A 16,060-nucleotide genomic window follows, 5' to 3' on the forward strand; every position below is an offset into this window, starting at 1 on the left:
ATTGTAATTAAACGCCCCTGTTAAACAGGCGCAGAAAAATTGGGCTGATGGCATCACCCAGAACCAGAAATGTTCTTCCAACATATCAGCGGAGGAGGAAGAGGATAGACAATCAACATAACAGGACAGTCACTCAGCATCAGCATAGGCAGTCTTGAAGGGATGTGATATTTCAAAAAAAATTATTCGGTTACATCAGCTTCAGGTGCTTGGTAGCTGTGGGTGATCCAAGACTGATTCATCTTGATGAAGGTCAGTTGATCAACTGATTCGGTGGACAGGCGCACCCTGTGATTGGTAACAAAGCCACCAACAGCACTGAAGGTGCGTTCCGAAAGAACGCTAGATGCAGGACAGGCCAGTAGCTCAATTGCATACTGTGCAAGCTCTGGCCAGTGATCCATCCTCAAGACCCAGTAAGCCAGAGGATTTTCGGTGGGAAAGGTGTCCAAGTCTGACCTTGCCCCTAGGTATTCCTGCACCATGTAAATCAGACGCTGGCGATGGTTGCTGGAACCGATCATACCTTGGGGCTGCGGACTAAAAAATTGTTTGAAAGCATCAGTCAGACGGCCACCTTCTCCACCGCTCCTTCTGACCGATGCCTCAGCAACACGTTGTCCAGGACCAGGAGTTTGTAACCTCCCAGTTTCTGGGAACGCGTTGCACAGACCTTTCTGCAAGGCCTCCCGGAGATGTCTCATCCTCTGCTCCCTCTGCGATGGCAAGATAAGGTCGGCAACCTTACCCTCGTACCGTGGATCAAGGAGAGTGGCCAGCCAGTAATGGTCCCTCTCCTTGATCCGAAGAATACGAGGATCCTTCCGCAGGCTTTGCAGGATCAGGGAGGCCATGCAGCGTAGGTTAGCTGAGGCATTCGGTCCGGAGTCCTCTGGGTCACTAAGGACAACATGATCCGCAGCTACCTCCTCCCAGCCACCTACAAGTCCACGTGTTTCTTGGGACTGTAAATCATCCCTACAAGACTGCTGCTGCTGCTGCTGATGCTGAGTGCCAGCCTCCACCTCCATGCTGACACAATCATCCTCCTCCTCCTCTTCCTCCTCCTCATCCTCTTCCTGTGTGATGTGTTGCCTTATGAGGAGTTTATGAGTAATCTCCATTAGCAACTGGGAATATTTGTATTATAGATGTATATATTAGGATAAGAAATAAAGAAGGTTTATAATAGTTTTAGCTTAACCTGCCCATATGGTTTGATTTACAGGAACAGACTTCTGGTCAGCATATATAATTCAATTAAAAATACCTTTGTCTTACAGGTATGCTAAGTGTGGGTGTGAGGGAGATGTCCTGCTGTTTACCTAATGTGATAGTCAAAACCCAGGAACAGATACCATTTGGGTGTGTAGTCAGTACGGAGCCGAATTCATTTGCTAGATAAAGGCTTGTGTATTCTTCCGTGCTAATCAACCATTTATCCATTTCAAAGGGTGGTTGATATGCTAAAAATATTTCTTTGATCTGTTCAGGAATGGACAATTTACCCCGGCTAGGACTATGCATAGTTAAGTGTCCTATTCAAGAGCAAACTTCCTCTTTAATTAAGTGGGCTTCAGACTAATTATCACTAACCAATTAAACCCAAAAGAGGAGGTGCTATTGAGGGGAAATTAAGTTATGAGAAAATGGACCAATCTTGCAAGAAATACGCCCAGGGGAGGAGAGGGCTAACCAATCAGGGTGGTCCTATGCAAGTCAATGAGAAATGGCCCTTCTTAAGGGGACCCCAAACCCAGGATAATGGCAGATGAGACTGACCAGAGATTAGGTAAATTATCAGATCATCTCCCAGCACTTAAAAGGTATACCTGCTTGTCATATGTCTTGTTTTGTATTGTAATGAATGTATTGTACTCTTGTTGTATTTTAACCTAATATTTTACTCCCTCACTTAGACTATAGATATTTTCTGTGTATTAGATAGACCTGTAACTTACTCTAATAAATGGTGTTATGTTAAAACTTTCTTTCCTTTGTCAATAAGAATTCTCTTTTCAACCCATATCATATCTTCTGATTAATAAATCAGAAATATAGATTTTAAAGGTTAACAGTGGCGACCACGAAGTTGAGTACAGGACTGAAAGTATTTAATATAATACCACAATTTGTTTATTAGAGATTAAGCTGATTAAGGGAATTTAAGCTGAGTCCGCTTATTCAATCTATCTAGATAAAAAGGTTATTAGGGGGAATTTAAGCTGAGTCAGCTTATCCAATCTATATAGGGAAAAATATAGGTAAATGATTTTTTTTTTATTATTATATGTTTTTTTTTTATTATTAAGTGGGTATTAGATTAACTCTAAGGAGAGAATATACACCACAAGTTATTATTATTGTTTTTTTTATGTTTTGGATTTTTTTTTTATTATTTTTTTTTTATTATTATTAATTTTTTATTTTTAAAAAAAAAAAAATTTCATTAATATCCCAAAATTATAATTGAAAAAGTTCTTTGGATGTACCTTTATATACCGGTCGATGTAAGGGGGAGGAAGTAACTTTGCGGGAAAAGTGTTATTAATTTTTTTTTTATTATTGCATTCTTTGGTGCTCACCAAGCTTCATTGCTGTCTCTAACAATTGCTTGAGAGTCCTGCATGGTGAGTACATTTATTTTATTGAAAAGACGCCAATTGAGTGTGGTCTTGGTTTTGTTAAAAAGGTTCAACAAATGTTTGTTTTAATTTAAATGGTCTATCCACTAAATGCATAACATAGCTTTAAGAAAGTAGTTTGTTTGTTTTTACGGTGGAATTTTACAAGCAGTAATATTCTCATTGTTGTCAGTTAAAGTACAGAGCTGTGGAAGTCTTGTTGCTGAATACTGAAGCTAATCTTTGAGAAAGATTATTAGTAGTGTATTAGTGTGAAATAAGGTGCACTGAGCATAGTACAATAGACCTTCCAAAAGTTTTTGTTGTTGTTTTTTTTTTTGTATTACTGAATTGAGTTACAAATACTAGTGTAAACACGGCTGCGTTTACCTTACTATTGTCAGCCTATAGATCCTTGGGGGCTTACAGTAAACATTCTCAAAGCTCTTGGTTCTATTGTCCCCTGGGTCAATTGTTGTATTGAAGGCTCAATGTTATGGTGAGTATAATTAGTGTTTCCCCACTAATATAAAAGAGGGTTTTATTGTGAGCTGAAATATTGTTTTATTTTTACTGTATTTTCTGCATTTTTATTTGAGTCTGTTTATGTTTTTTTTTTAGGTGTTTTCCTTCCCTCCTTCTATACGGTAATCTCAAAGTGACTGTATAGTACAGGGGAACAGTTAACATAATTTAGCTTACAAATTTTGCATTGTATAGATTGGTAATGGCTGCCATGTCCTGTCTAGAAAGTTTTGTAGCAACGTATACTCATAAACAGAAGAACAATGAATTTGCCTGTGATGCCAAGTTAAAAGCATCTCCTTGGACTTATGTCCAGGAGTTATTTGAGGAACAAGCTAAGACAACCAAAAAAAAAATAAGCTTAAAAGTCTAGCCTTAGCAGGCATGTATGCAGCTTGCATGGCTATGAATACTAAAATGCAGAAATTAGAAGATATAGTCTATAATAAAAATATTACAATTTCTGAGAAGGAAAAAGAGAATATAGCTTTACAGAACCAGGTACAAACATTAACTACCCTTAATCAATTAGTTAATGCCTCACAGGAGGAAAATGTTAAAAGTGTAAATTTGGCCCAGAAAGAAGTGGTACAATATAAAAGCATGCTAACTAAAGTTGAGACTGAGCTGGACCACATAACTACTGCATACAAAGTAGTCCAAAATCAGTTACATGAAGCTAAGAAAGGAACATTTATAGATCACACACACTGCACGCAAACCGAGTCACAGTTGCTACAAACAATTTCTATCCTTAAAGGACAGGCGGTTGTGGCCAACAGATGCGAACAAGGTAATGCTACGGCACCTACTTGTGCCTATGAAATTGGGGACACAGAGGAATATGAAGAGTATTGGGGAGAGGAAGATATGGGTTCCGATTCCACATTTCCTGTGGCAATGGGAGAAATCGCAGAGCCACAGGAAAATCGAGAATGCACCATTGTCATAGACCCACCAGACAATGGGGACCAGCTATCTACAAATGAGGAGCATGACAAGTTCCCCATCATGGGTAGGACCCAGATTTCCTCCTCTACTGAAGGAAATCAAACATTTTTGGGCTTTGATAGTGAAGGAAATGAGGTGATTTCCAATGTATATCCAATTCAACCTGTAAAAACCCTTATGAGTGTAGCGGATTTCATTGGCAAAATTAAAACGAATGAACACATTACTTCACATGCAACCAATGTACAACAGAGGTGTGAGCTCTTAGGGGTGCGAAATCCTAGTGACCAAGTTAAGGTGTTACAATTAATCCTTGACGCCCACACCTGGAATGCACTCCCAGATCAAATTAAGGAAGGCAAAGGGAGCTACAAAGTAACCGTGGCCGAATTGCAAAAAGTCATAAACCCCTCAGCTATAGGTTTGATGATGGCCTATCAAATCAAACAAAGTAATGAGGAAAACCCTTTAGTTTATGCCAATAGATTGTGGGCAGCATATAACACTAACAATGGTAAAACCACTAGAGAGGACATGAAATATAAGAACCTACTGATACACAATGCCCATCCCGCTATTCGAATAAAATGTGAGCATTTGATAGACCCTAGAAAACATAGCTATGAGGAGGTGATTGGATTAATACATAGATCATTCCATGCCATCCAAGCATATAAACAGCACAGGCTTAAGGAAAGAGAAGAGAAACAGCTGTTTAGGAAGGTGGCTGCAGTACAATGCAGGACTACCACCATAGAAGGCCCCCATGCCCCAGGAGAAGCCAATCCTCCATACAACCCTAACTGGGACAAAAGTTTACAAGGGAGGGGGAGGGGATATAGGGGGAAATCAGGTTATAGAGGCAGAGGCAGAGGAAGAGAAAACTCTCATAGCCACCCATCACAGGGCAAGCATGTCAGTGACACAGAAAGAGCTCCTACTTATGCAGAGTTGCGACAACAATTACAGGCCTTTCAAGTAGGCCCTGGAAAAGAAGTACAGGTAGCTTCCCAGACAGAGGCTGACCGTCATCAATGGTGACAACTACAAGGCCCCAAAATCTTAGCACCTATTTCTCTGGATATGTGTGGGCGCCCTGTAGTGTCAGCGTTGATTAGGGGCCGTCAATGTATCATGTTAATCGACACAGGGGCGGCGATATCAATTATGCATGACAAAGATCCCTTAAACTCAACACTATCTTCAGGAAAGCCACTGAATCTCCAGAGCTTTGCTGGACATAATGTTGAGTCTGCCTTGTCCAAGCCCCTAACAATCCAAATTGGTGAGTTAACCCTAAAACAGCCATTAGCATTAATGTGTTTGCCAAATGAAACCAGCCTGCTGGGTTCAGACTTCTTAATTCCCAATGGATGTATGTTGGATCTGACCAACCTGTTACTATTGCAAGGGGTTCCAACTGATCAGAATAGCACCATTGTGATACCTGATTCTCACACAATTGCAGCCATCAAACGCAATGATTTAAAATATGACATACTGGAGATCATTACAGATCACCCAGAACATCAGCTTCTGCAGCCTGTGATAGAAAGACATCAGGGATCCTTTGCAAAACACAAACATGACTGTGGAAAGGTAAATACGGTAATACACATCAGTGGGCCAGACCCAGTTCCGCAGAAACAATACCCCTTTCCAAAGGAAGCTATCAGCTACATACAGGAAACCATACAGTCACTGCTTGACCAAAAGGTCATCAGACCATGTGTATCAACAACAAATGTGCCAATATGGCCGATTCGCAAAAGTACTGACAATTCGTGGAGATTAACAATCGATTACCGCAAATTGAACAGTATTACAAACAATTGCTCCCCCACCGTTGCATCTGTCCCGGATGTTTTGAGCATGTTAAATCCCAAACACAAATATTTCACAGTGCTGGACATATCAAACGGTTTTTGGTCATTACCGTTGTCAGAAGAATGTCAATACAAATTTGCATTTACATTTCTGGGAAAACAGTATACTTTCAATTCTGTCCCTTAAGGATTTCATAACTCTCCTACGTTATTTAATGCAACCATGAGAGATATTTTAATTGATTTTTCTTCTCCAAAGAATCTTTTCCAGTACGTGGACGATTTGTTGCTAGCCACATGCGACAAAGAAGAGCATTTGCGGCTATTGGAGGAACTTCTGCAGATCCTAGGAAAGGCGGGACTGAAGTGTAATCCCATTAAGGCACAATTGTTGAAGGAATCTGTGTCTTTTCTTGGCATTACAGTGACAGCAAACGGACGTAAGATAGCAAATGAAAAGGTAAAAGCCATTCTACAATTACCGCTGCCAGTGAGCATCCCGACTCTGAGATCTTTTTTAGGATTGGTAAATTATTCACGGGCTTTCATCCCTGAATTTGCACAAAAATCTGCACCACTGTATGATTTGTTGAAAAAGGATACCCAATGGCAATGGACTGAGCAACACACCAAGGCAGTGCAGGAGCTTAAAGAAGCTTTAGCGCAAGCGCCAGCATTAGCCAACCCAGAGTACCAACTGCCCTTTCACATTGAGACTGCCATATCAGAGACAGCCATGTCAGCTGTTCTGTCACAGGAAATCCATGGGCAACAGAGACCCATTTCATATGCGTCTAAATTATTATCTCCTGTGGAAATGAAGTACTCTCTATGTGAAAAACACCTCCTAGTTACGTTTTGGGCAGTGAAATACTTCACATACATCATAGGACTTAACCCAGTCATCCTGCACACAACTCACACTCCCACTAAATTTTTACTCACAGACCGAGTGAAGGATGGCAATGTATCCAATGCCAGATTGGCCCATTGGGCTTTGTTGCTTCAAGACAGAGACATTAAAGTTCAACACACAAATAATCCGTCCACTAGAGCCCATGGCCTCCTTTACCAGGGAGTAACACATGAATGTGATATCACCCCACAATCAGCGGCACAACAATTCTTTAGACCTTTTTCAGTAAAGGAAACAGTCCCTGAAAACGCAGGCCAAATTTTCACAGATGGATCATGTTTTTACGTGGAGGGTTCTCCACGTGCAGGATTTGGAATATACTATATCAATTCACAAGCAAAGACCCAAACATCAATCTTTCGGTCATGTCAAGTCAAATCAGCACAATTTGCGGAGATGGCTGCAATCGCTCATGCCCTAGAACTGATGAAAGGGGACCAAGAAATTGTTTTATACTCAGATTCTGCGTGGGTCTGTAATGCCCTTACAGAATTTCTGCCCTTCTGGCACACCCACCAGTACATGTCCTCAGATGGGTCTCCACTTAAACATGCATCCCTGTTGAAATATATTGTATCATTGGTGCAAAAGTTGCCAGTCAAACCATGGGTGTGCAAAGTTAAAGGTCATTCAGGTACTGCCCCATACTGGGAACAAAATGAGGCGGCGGATTGCTTGGCCAAACAAGGAGCACAGGGAGGGGAGATCTGGGAAATTCCGTCAAATTTACCGGACCTAGTCTTGTGCCCCAGTGTTTGTGCCCTCACAAAATCCTGCATAGTAGTTCCGGATATTTCGGACATACAATGCCAGGATGACAACATTAAGGAAATAATGCAAAAACTGCAAAATGAGACTGGGGAACTCTCTGAGGGGAATACTTTGACAAAATATATAAAACACCTCACATTGTCAGAAGATAAAAAGGTATTGTTACATCATGGAGATGAAGTAACTTGGGTGGTTCCAGAAAAATACCAAAATGAAATGATTTACATAGTGCATGACCTGCCTACTGGGGGTCATCAAGGGTCAGAGAAAACAGGTGAGCGGCTCAAGAACATAGGTTGGTGGCCTTCCATGATGACAGATGTGAAGCAGTATTGTGACAATTGTATTGTCTGTGCACAGGTTAACCCCGCACCAAGGAAGATCAATGCCCCTTTACGAATTAGACTGAAAGAAGGGCCATGGAATGCCTTACAAATGGATTACATGGGACCCTTGCCAGTCACTTCTAGAAACAACAGATTCATCTTCGTAGTCACAGATTTATTTTCTAAATGGGCAGAGATCTTCCCAACCAAAAGTAACACTGCACAAAATACGGCTAAGATTTTAGTGGAACAGGTGTTCAGTAGATGGGGGCTCCCAGGATCAATAGAGTCAGATCAGGGGACCCATTTTACTGGAAAGGTGGTAAAAACCTGCCTACAGATGTTAGGGGTGGAGCAAAAATTTCACATTCCATATCACCCAGAATCTTCAGGTCAGGTTGAAAGAGCCAATCGGCAGATTAAGACAATGCTAAAAAAATTTGTACACATCAATGGTAAGAACTGGGATAATCTGCTGCCATTACTGGCCATGGCCATCCGAGCAACCCCCTCATATGCTACCCGGCTGACACCCTTTGAAGTGCTGACAGGTAGACAGATGAGACTCCCTGAACATCTCTGGCTAGAGATGCATACACCTACCATAGACAGACTTTCAATGGACCAATACCTCCTTAAACCCCAAAAAGCGGTAAAAGAGATCCATGTATTTGCCGCAGCACAAATGGGTAAAAGTCAAAAGAAAGCCAAGGCGTATTTTGACAAAGGGGTTCGAGAATGCACTTGGGCCATAGGAGACAGAGTTATGTTCTTGGAACTACGTCCCCTGGATCACAGTCTAAGTCAAAAATGGAGAGGTCCATTTTCTATTATTGATAAATTAAGTCCTTCTGTATATAAAATCAGAATAGAGGCGGGCAAAAAGACACAAGATAAATGGGTTCATGCGAACCAACTGAAACAGTTCCATGGAGCCAAAGAAATCAACTAAAATGTGCTGCTTTCTTTCCTTTTAGAGCCATGAAGTCGATGTGGATCGTTATCCTGCTCCAGCTGATCACAACTACCAAGGAAGAGGAGACTGGACCACTCATCAGCGTGATCGTTGACAAGAATCCTGTCTACTGCCTAGAGGGGGAATCCATTTTATTACCTGTGGCCATTGTAGGGACTGTGGGGAAGCAAGTATATTGGTGGAGTCCCAGTGATAATCATCTCGTCTGGGGTAACGGTGTCGCAGGGAATATCACTGACTACCGGGATAGAGTCATGAGTTTTCAGAATGGATCCTTGTTGATTCAAGAGACACGGTTGAGTGATGCCGGAGAGTGGAAATATTCTTTTGTTATCTCCATCCCCTTGTCCAGCAACACACAGGCATCCACTCTTCAGTACGTCCCAGGAAAAGTCACCTTGCACGTGTCCCCAAAGACTAACACCCCTGCTCCTACAACTTTGCCCAAAAATACAGCTGCAATCCCCTACTATGAACCAACATCCTTGGAATGCCCATCCCTGCAAGAGGGACCACCTAGTGGCCTAACGGCAACATCAATCCCTGGAATTCTGTTCAATAACGTTAAGTTCATTCATGTACCCGTGGTACTTAATTTGTCCCAGTGGAACATGGCTGAATTCGGCTCATGTGCCCGGACAAATGTGTCTCTGTTTTACTCCTCCTTGCTGGTAGATTTGATTGCCTCCCATGCAAGCCGAACTCAGGACCCATTTGCAGAACCAAACCTCACTCCCCATAGGGGCATTTTCAGATCCAGAAAGTTAAAGGGGTTGGACAGCATACTTGGGTCCATCCCAGGACTTTTTGGATCTGGCATGTCAATTTGGAACCGAGACGATTTGTCAGTGATTCGCAGGCATATCGGAAATTTTGAACAAAAAGAGGGTCGGCAAGTGCTGAAACCAGTTCTGCTGGGTGTTGAGGGGCTTGCAGAGGAGGAAAGGTTTACGGTGTATAACATGAAAGATATTGCCCAGTTGTTTGAAAAGACACAACAGAAAATCAACGAAATCATAAACATAAATAATCAGAAAGCTAGAGAGGATGGTATGGGGAAAGAGGTAATATGCACTGCGTATGGAAATTTTGTTTTAACCAAGGTCACTAATATCATCCGAGATATGGAAGCAGGTAAAATCCCTGATATATTAAGAGATACCGACCTTACCCAATGGTATTGTACTCACACTAATAATAGTGGTGGAATGAATGTACATTCTGGAGACAAGTGCAAACCTCTGCCAGTTTCCACAATTCGAAATATAGGGATAGTAACACCACACCCAAATAGAGGGCCATTTTCTTGCAAGAAGAGCCCGTCCCTGTGCGCCTACCGGGACCTAATGTATGTTTCCTTCACCATGTCGCTGCCAGTGTTCCATCCACAAGATGACTACTTTAACACGATGGCGTCCATACACTCCCTCGGGTACCTCGAAAACGACATGTACAAGGAAAGGTTGCACCTCCCCGAAATGCTCATTCAAGTTCAAGGGCGATGGAAAGCACCACACACTGCCTGCTGCACTGTCAAAGACAATAGGTACTTATGCCGTTGTGATGTGTTTGAAATTGACACTCCAGTCTGTGGTCTAAGCAATGACCCGGATCCCACCGCCAAAGTAGCGAGGGACCCCCAACTGGAAAGTCCACGCCACCCACCTCAAGAAACCAGCACAAGTGAGATGGAAGCTAACTGCCCAGTGAAGCTGTCAAAATGGAGAACACCTAGCACAAAGGTCACCTACCACATGGATGGACTGTACTGTGTCGTTACCAATCACCAGAAATTTCTCTATGGGGGTCAGTCGTGTCCCATACCCTATCCAAATTTTTGCTTCATTCCACACGAGTACACTATTATTGGGGAAACTGTAGTAACCCCCATACCAGTGTTAACAGAAGACTATATCATTGAGAGTCCCCCTGATGTCCCAGATCCTATAACCTATCTACCCCATTTTGATATAAAAATTGATACTCTGTCAGTAAACCTTCACAATCTGCTCGCAAGGAAGGATACCCATATAATTCAAATTAGTAATGATATGGAGAAAACAGGGAAAAGGTTGAATGAACTTTTACATGATGGGGATTTCAGTTTGGTCACCACCAGGACCTGGGTGGAAATGGGAATAAAAGGTCTTCTCATATTGCAGTGTGGGGTACTGTTATTTATGACGGGCATGGTGATATATCTCGGCCGACTTCTAAGATGGCAGAGGGAGAAACTGAACTCACTAATGGAGATTAGACATAAACAATTACTCACTTAAGTGTGGCGTCGTTTCATTGGACTCAACTTGCCACAAGGGGTCATCTGTTGCCTTATGAGGAGTGCCCCCCACTGTCTCCTGAACTCTTTGAGCACAGTGTTGGTTACATGCTCCAGGAGGATGCCCAGTGTTTTGTAGGCTCTGATGATGACACTCACCAAGAGGAAGGCAGTAGCGTGAATGCAGAGAGAGGGGATGCTCAAGAAGGACAGCAATCTGGCAGTCATGTTCCACAAGCTGCAGCATATTGCCAGGTTTGCTACAGCGATGAAGAGGGAGGGGATGATGAGGGCATTGACTCCACGTGGGTGCCTGGTAGGAGAGAGGAGGAGGAGGAGGCACATGTCCAACAAGGCAGGATGCCCTCCGGGGGCCAGCTTAGGGGCAGCACACCGACTGAATCACACCGCAGAGCTCCGCCTGTGCAGGGCGCTGCCTCTGCGCGTTATTCTAAAAGTTCTTTGGTGTGGACCTTTTTTCAGACGAGTGCATCAGATCGCACCGCTGCTATTTGCAACATATGTCTCAAGCGTATCTCGCGTGGCCAAAACATCAGCCGCTTGGGCACCACATGCTTGGCCAGACATATGTTGACCTGCCATGCAGCTCGTTGGCAAGCGTACCTCAAAGACCCACACCAAAGAACAAAGCGGACCTCTCCTTGCTCCTCATCAGCTGGCATCTCCAACCCCACTAGACCTTCAGTCCTCTCTGAAACCTGCTCTGAGAGGAATGAAGGTGTAGAATTAGGTGTGTCACAGCCAAGTGCTTCCGGGCACTCTGCTAGCAGTACACCCACGTCTGATTATAGCAGGCAAATGTCCCTGCCCCAGCTGCTGGACCGGCGAAAGAAGTTCACTCCCAGCCATCCACATGCCCAGCGGTTGAATGCTAGCTTGGCTAAATTGCTAGCACTTCAACTGCTGATCGCTGCATTAGTGTCGCTACTGTCGCTAGGTAGCTAATTATTTTTTTAGGTTCACCGCCAGGTTTTTATATCGCTAGGTACCCCGATATACTACCCAATAATGGTTTTAACCCCCTGATTGCCCCTAGTTAACCCTTTCACCCCCTTTTGCCAGTGTCACTAAGCGATCATTTTTCTGATCGCTGCATTAGTGTCGCTAGTGTCGCTAGGTAGCTAGTTATTTTTTTAGGTTCACTGCCTGGTTTTTATAGCGCTAGGTACCCCAATATACTACCCAATAATGGTTTTAACCCCATGATTGCCCCTAGTTAACCCTTTCACCCCCTTTTGCCAGTGTCACTAAGCGATCATTTTCTGATCGCTGCATTAGTGTCGCTAGTGTCGCTAGGTAGCTAGTTTTTTTTTAGGTTCACCACCAGGTTTTTATAGCGCTAGGTACCCCGATATACTACCCAATAATGGTTTTAACCCCCTGATTGCCCCTAGTTAACCCTTTCACCCCCTTTTTCCAGTGTCACTAAGTGATCATTTTTCTGATCGCTGCATTAGTGTCGCTAGGTAGCTAGTTATTTTTTTAGGTTCACCGCCAGGTTTTTATAGCGCTAGGTACCCCGATATACTACCCAATAATGGTTTTAACCCCCTGATTGCCCCTAGTTAACCCTTTCACCCCCTTTTGCCAGTGTCACTAAGCGATCATTTTTTCTGATCGCTGCATTAGTGTCGCTAGTGTCGTTAAGTAGCTAGTTATTTTTTTAGGTTCACCGCTAGGTTTTTATAGCGTTAGGTACCCCCATATACTACCCAATAATGGTTTTAACCCCCTGATTGCCCCTAGTTAACCCTTTCACCAGCGATCACAGTATAAGTGTCACTGGTGACGCTGGTTAGCCAGTTCGTTATTTAGGTTCCCCGTCAGGTTTTTATATAGCGCCAGGGACCCCCATATACTACCTAATAAAAATTTGAACCCCCTGATTGCCCCTAGTTAACCCTTTCACCACTGATCACCGTATAAGTGTTACGGGTGACTCTGGTTAGTTTGCTTTTTATAGCATCAGGGCACCCACCATTTATTACCCAATAAAGGTTTAACCCCCTGATCACCCGGCGGGTGATATCAATTAGGTTTTAGGGTCAGGGTCTGTGTCGCCCCAGGCAGCGCTAGGTTAGTGCCAGTACCGCTAACACCCACACGCAAAGCATAAACCTCCCGTAGTGGTATAGAATCTGAACAGATCAATATCTGATCTGATCAGATCTATACTAGCGTCCCCAGCAGTTTAGGGTTCCAAAAAAACGCATTGTAAGCGGGATCAGCCCAGATACCTGCTAGCACCTGCGTTTTGCCCCTCTGCCCAGCCCACCCAAGTGCAGTATCGATCGATCACTGTCACTTACAAAACACTAAACACATAACTGCAGCGATCGCAGAGTCAGGCCTGATCCCTGCCATCGCTAACAGTTTTTTTGGTAGCATGTTATATTTAAATCCGGAAGGCAGTGCTTGGATTTCGGGGTCCCGTACGTGGCTAGGCTCCCAAAAAGTACCCCACATGTGGTATCCTTGTACTCGGGAGAAGCAGCAGAATTTATTTTGGGGTGTAATTTGACTTATGCCCATAGCATGTGTGAGCAATATATCATTTAGTGACAACTTTGTGCAAAAAAAAAAGTTTGTAATATTTGCTTGTGGCAAAATATAAAATATTCCATGGACTCAACATGCCTCTCAGTAAATAGCTTGGGGTGTCTACTTTCCAAAATGGGGTCATTTTGGGGGGTTTTGTGCTATTTTGGCATTTTATGGCCTTCGAAACTGTGATAGGTAGTGAGGAGTGAAATCAAAAATTTGCACCCTTAGAAATCCTGAAGGTGGTGATTGGTTTTTGGGGTGCCGTGCGCGACTAGACTCCCAAAAAGTCCCACACATGTGGTATCCCCATACTCGGGAGAAGTAGCGGAATATATTATGGGGTGCAATTCCACATATAACCATGGCATGTGTGAGCAATATATCATTTAGTGACAACTTTTTTTTTTTTTTTGTCATTATTCAATCCCTTAGGACAAAAAAAATAAATATTCAATGGGCTCAACATACCCATCAGCAATTTCCTTGGGGTGTCTACTTTCCAAAATGGGGTCATTTGGGGGGGGTTTGTACTGCCCTGCCATTTTAGCACCTCAAGAAATGAGATAGGCAGTCATAAATTAAAAGCTGTGTAAATTCCAGAAAATGTACTCTAGTTTGTAGACGCTATAACTTTTGCGCAAACCAAAAAATATATGCTTATTGACATTTTTTTTACTAAAGACATGTGGCTGAATAAATTTTGCCCTCAATGTATGACTAAAATTTAGTTTATTCGATTTTTCTTATAACAAAAAGAAGAAAATATCTATTTTTTTCAAAATTTTCGCTCTTTTTCCATTTATATCGCAAAAAATAAAAATCGCAGAGGCAATCATATACCATCAAAAGAAAGCTCTATTTGTGGGAAGAAAAGGAAGCACATTTCGTTTGGGTGCAATATTGCATGACCGCGCAATTACCAGTTAAAGCAGCGCAGTGCGAAATTGGAAAAAGACCTCTGGTCCTTAAGGTGTTTATTGGTCCGGGGCTGAAGTGGTTAAAATTCATCTCCTGTATCTTTGTGCACAGCGAGGTTTTGAGAGCCAAAGTGATAATGCGTTGTCTCTGTGCTGGGGAAAACAAGCAATTAAGGTCCTTTTCCCACTTGGACAGACAGGTTAAGTGTGGGTGATCTGCAGTGCCAGATTAAGAACATCATGGGCCTGGTGCTGAGGATTTTGGTGGGGCCTTTAATAAACAATAAATAAATAAAAATGCTAACTATTTTTTGTTATAACAAATTCAATTAAAGAGAGAGAGGGAGGATGAGAGAGCGAGAGAAAGACAGAGAGAGAGAAAGGGGATGAAAGAGGTGTGAGGGGTAAGGGAGGATGAGAGAGAAAGGGGGGATGAGAGAAAGAGGATGCACATGAGCATGTGTGGGAGTGACATCAACACAGCCTGGCCAAGGCAAGTGACCGAAGGCACAGAACCCAAAAGGAAGACCGGGTAAAGATGGAAGTGCCGCCGGATTGATCACAGCACAGCACTGGAGGGCTCAATCTGACAATTTAAGTGTGCCCTAATGTGCTAATATGCTGGGCATACTTGTACATCATGGCATAACCTACCCCAGGGCCTCTAAAAAGTAGTAATTTTAGAAAAGTTTACTACTGCTTTAATATCACAGGAGCCTCTCATGGGGCCCCTACTTACCCTGTGGCCCTTGGACAGTGCCTAAGTGCATAGTTGTCAACATTTGAAAAATAATTTCAGGGACACTTTTTTCTACAGGTGCTATATTTAGAGTAGCTGACATCCCCCGTGTTCCTCTATATATCACAATAGTAATTACAAAATTAAATACCGTATATACTCGAGTATAGGCCGACCCGAATATAAGCCGAGGCCCCCAATTTACCCCCAAAAAAACTGGCAAACTTATTGACTCGTGTATAAGCCGAGGGTGAGACATGCCTGTCCATCCCTGTGTGTGTGTCCGTCCATCCCTGTGTGTCCGTCCATCCCTGTGTGTCCGTCCATCCCTGTGTGTCCGTCCATCCATCCCTGTGTGTGTGTGTGTCCATCCATCCATCCATCCCTGTGTGTGTGTGTGTCCATCCATCCATCCATCCCTGTGTGTGTGTGTGTCCATCCATCCATCCATCCCTGTGTGTGTGTGTCTCCATCCATCCATCCATCCCTGTGTGTGTGTGTCTCCATCCATCCATCCATCCCTGTGTGTGTGTGTCTCCATCCATCCATCCATCCCTGTGTGTGTGTGTATCCATCCATCCCTGTGTGTGTGTCTCCATCCATCCATCCCTGTGTGTGTGTGTGTCCATGTGTGTGTGTGTGTGTG

This window comes from Lithobates pipiens, unplaced genomic scaffold (assembly GCF_037356315.1).
Source record: "Lithobates pipiens isolate NorthernLeopardFrog02 unplaced genomic scaffold, aLitPip1_a1.2 Scaffold_10, whole genome shotgun sequence".
NCBI classification, from domain to species: Eukaryota; Metazoa; Chordata; class Amphibia; order Anura; family Ranidae; genus Lithobates; species Lithobates pipiens.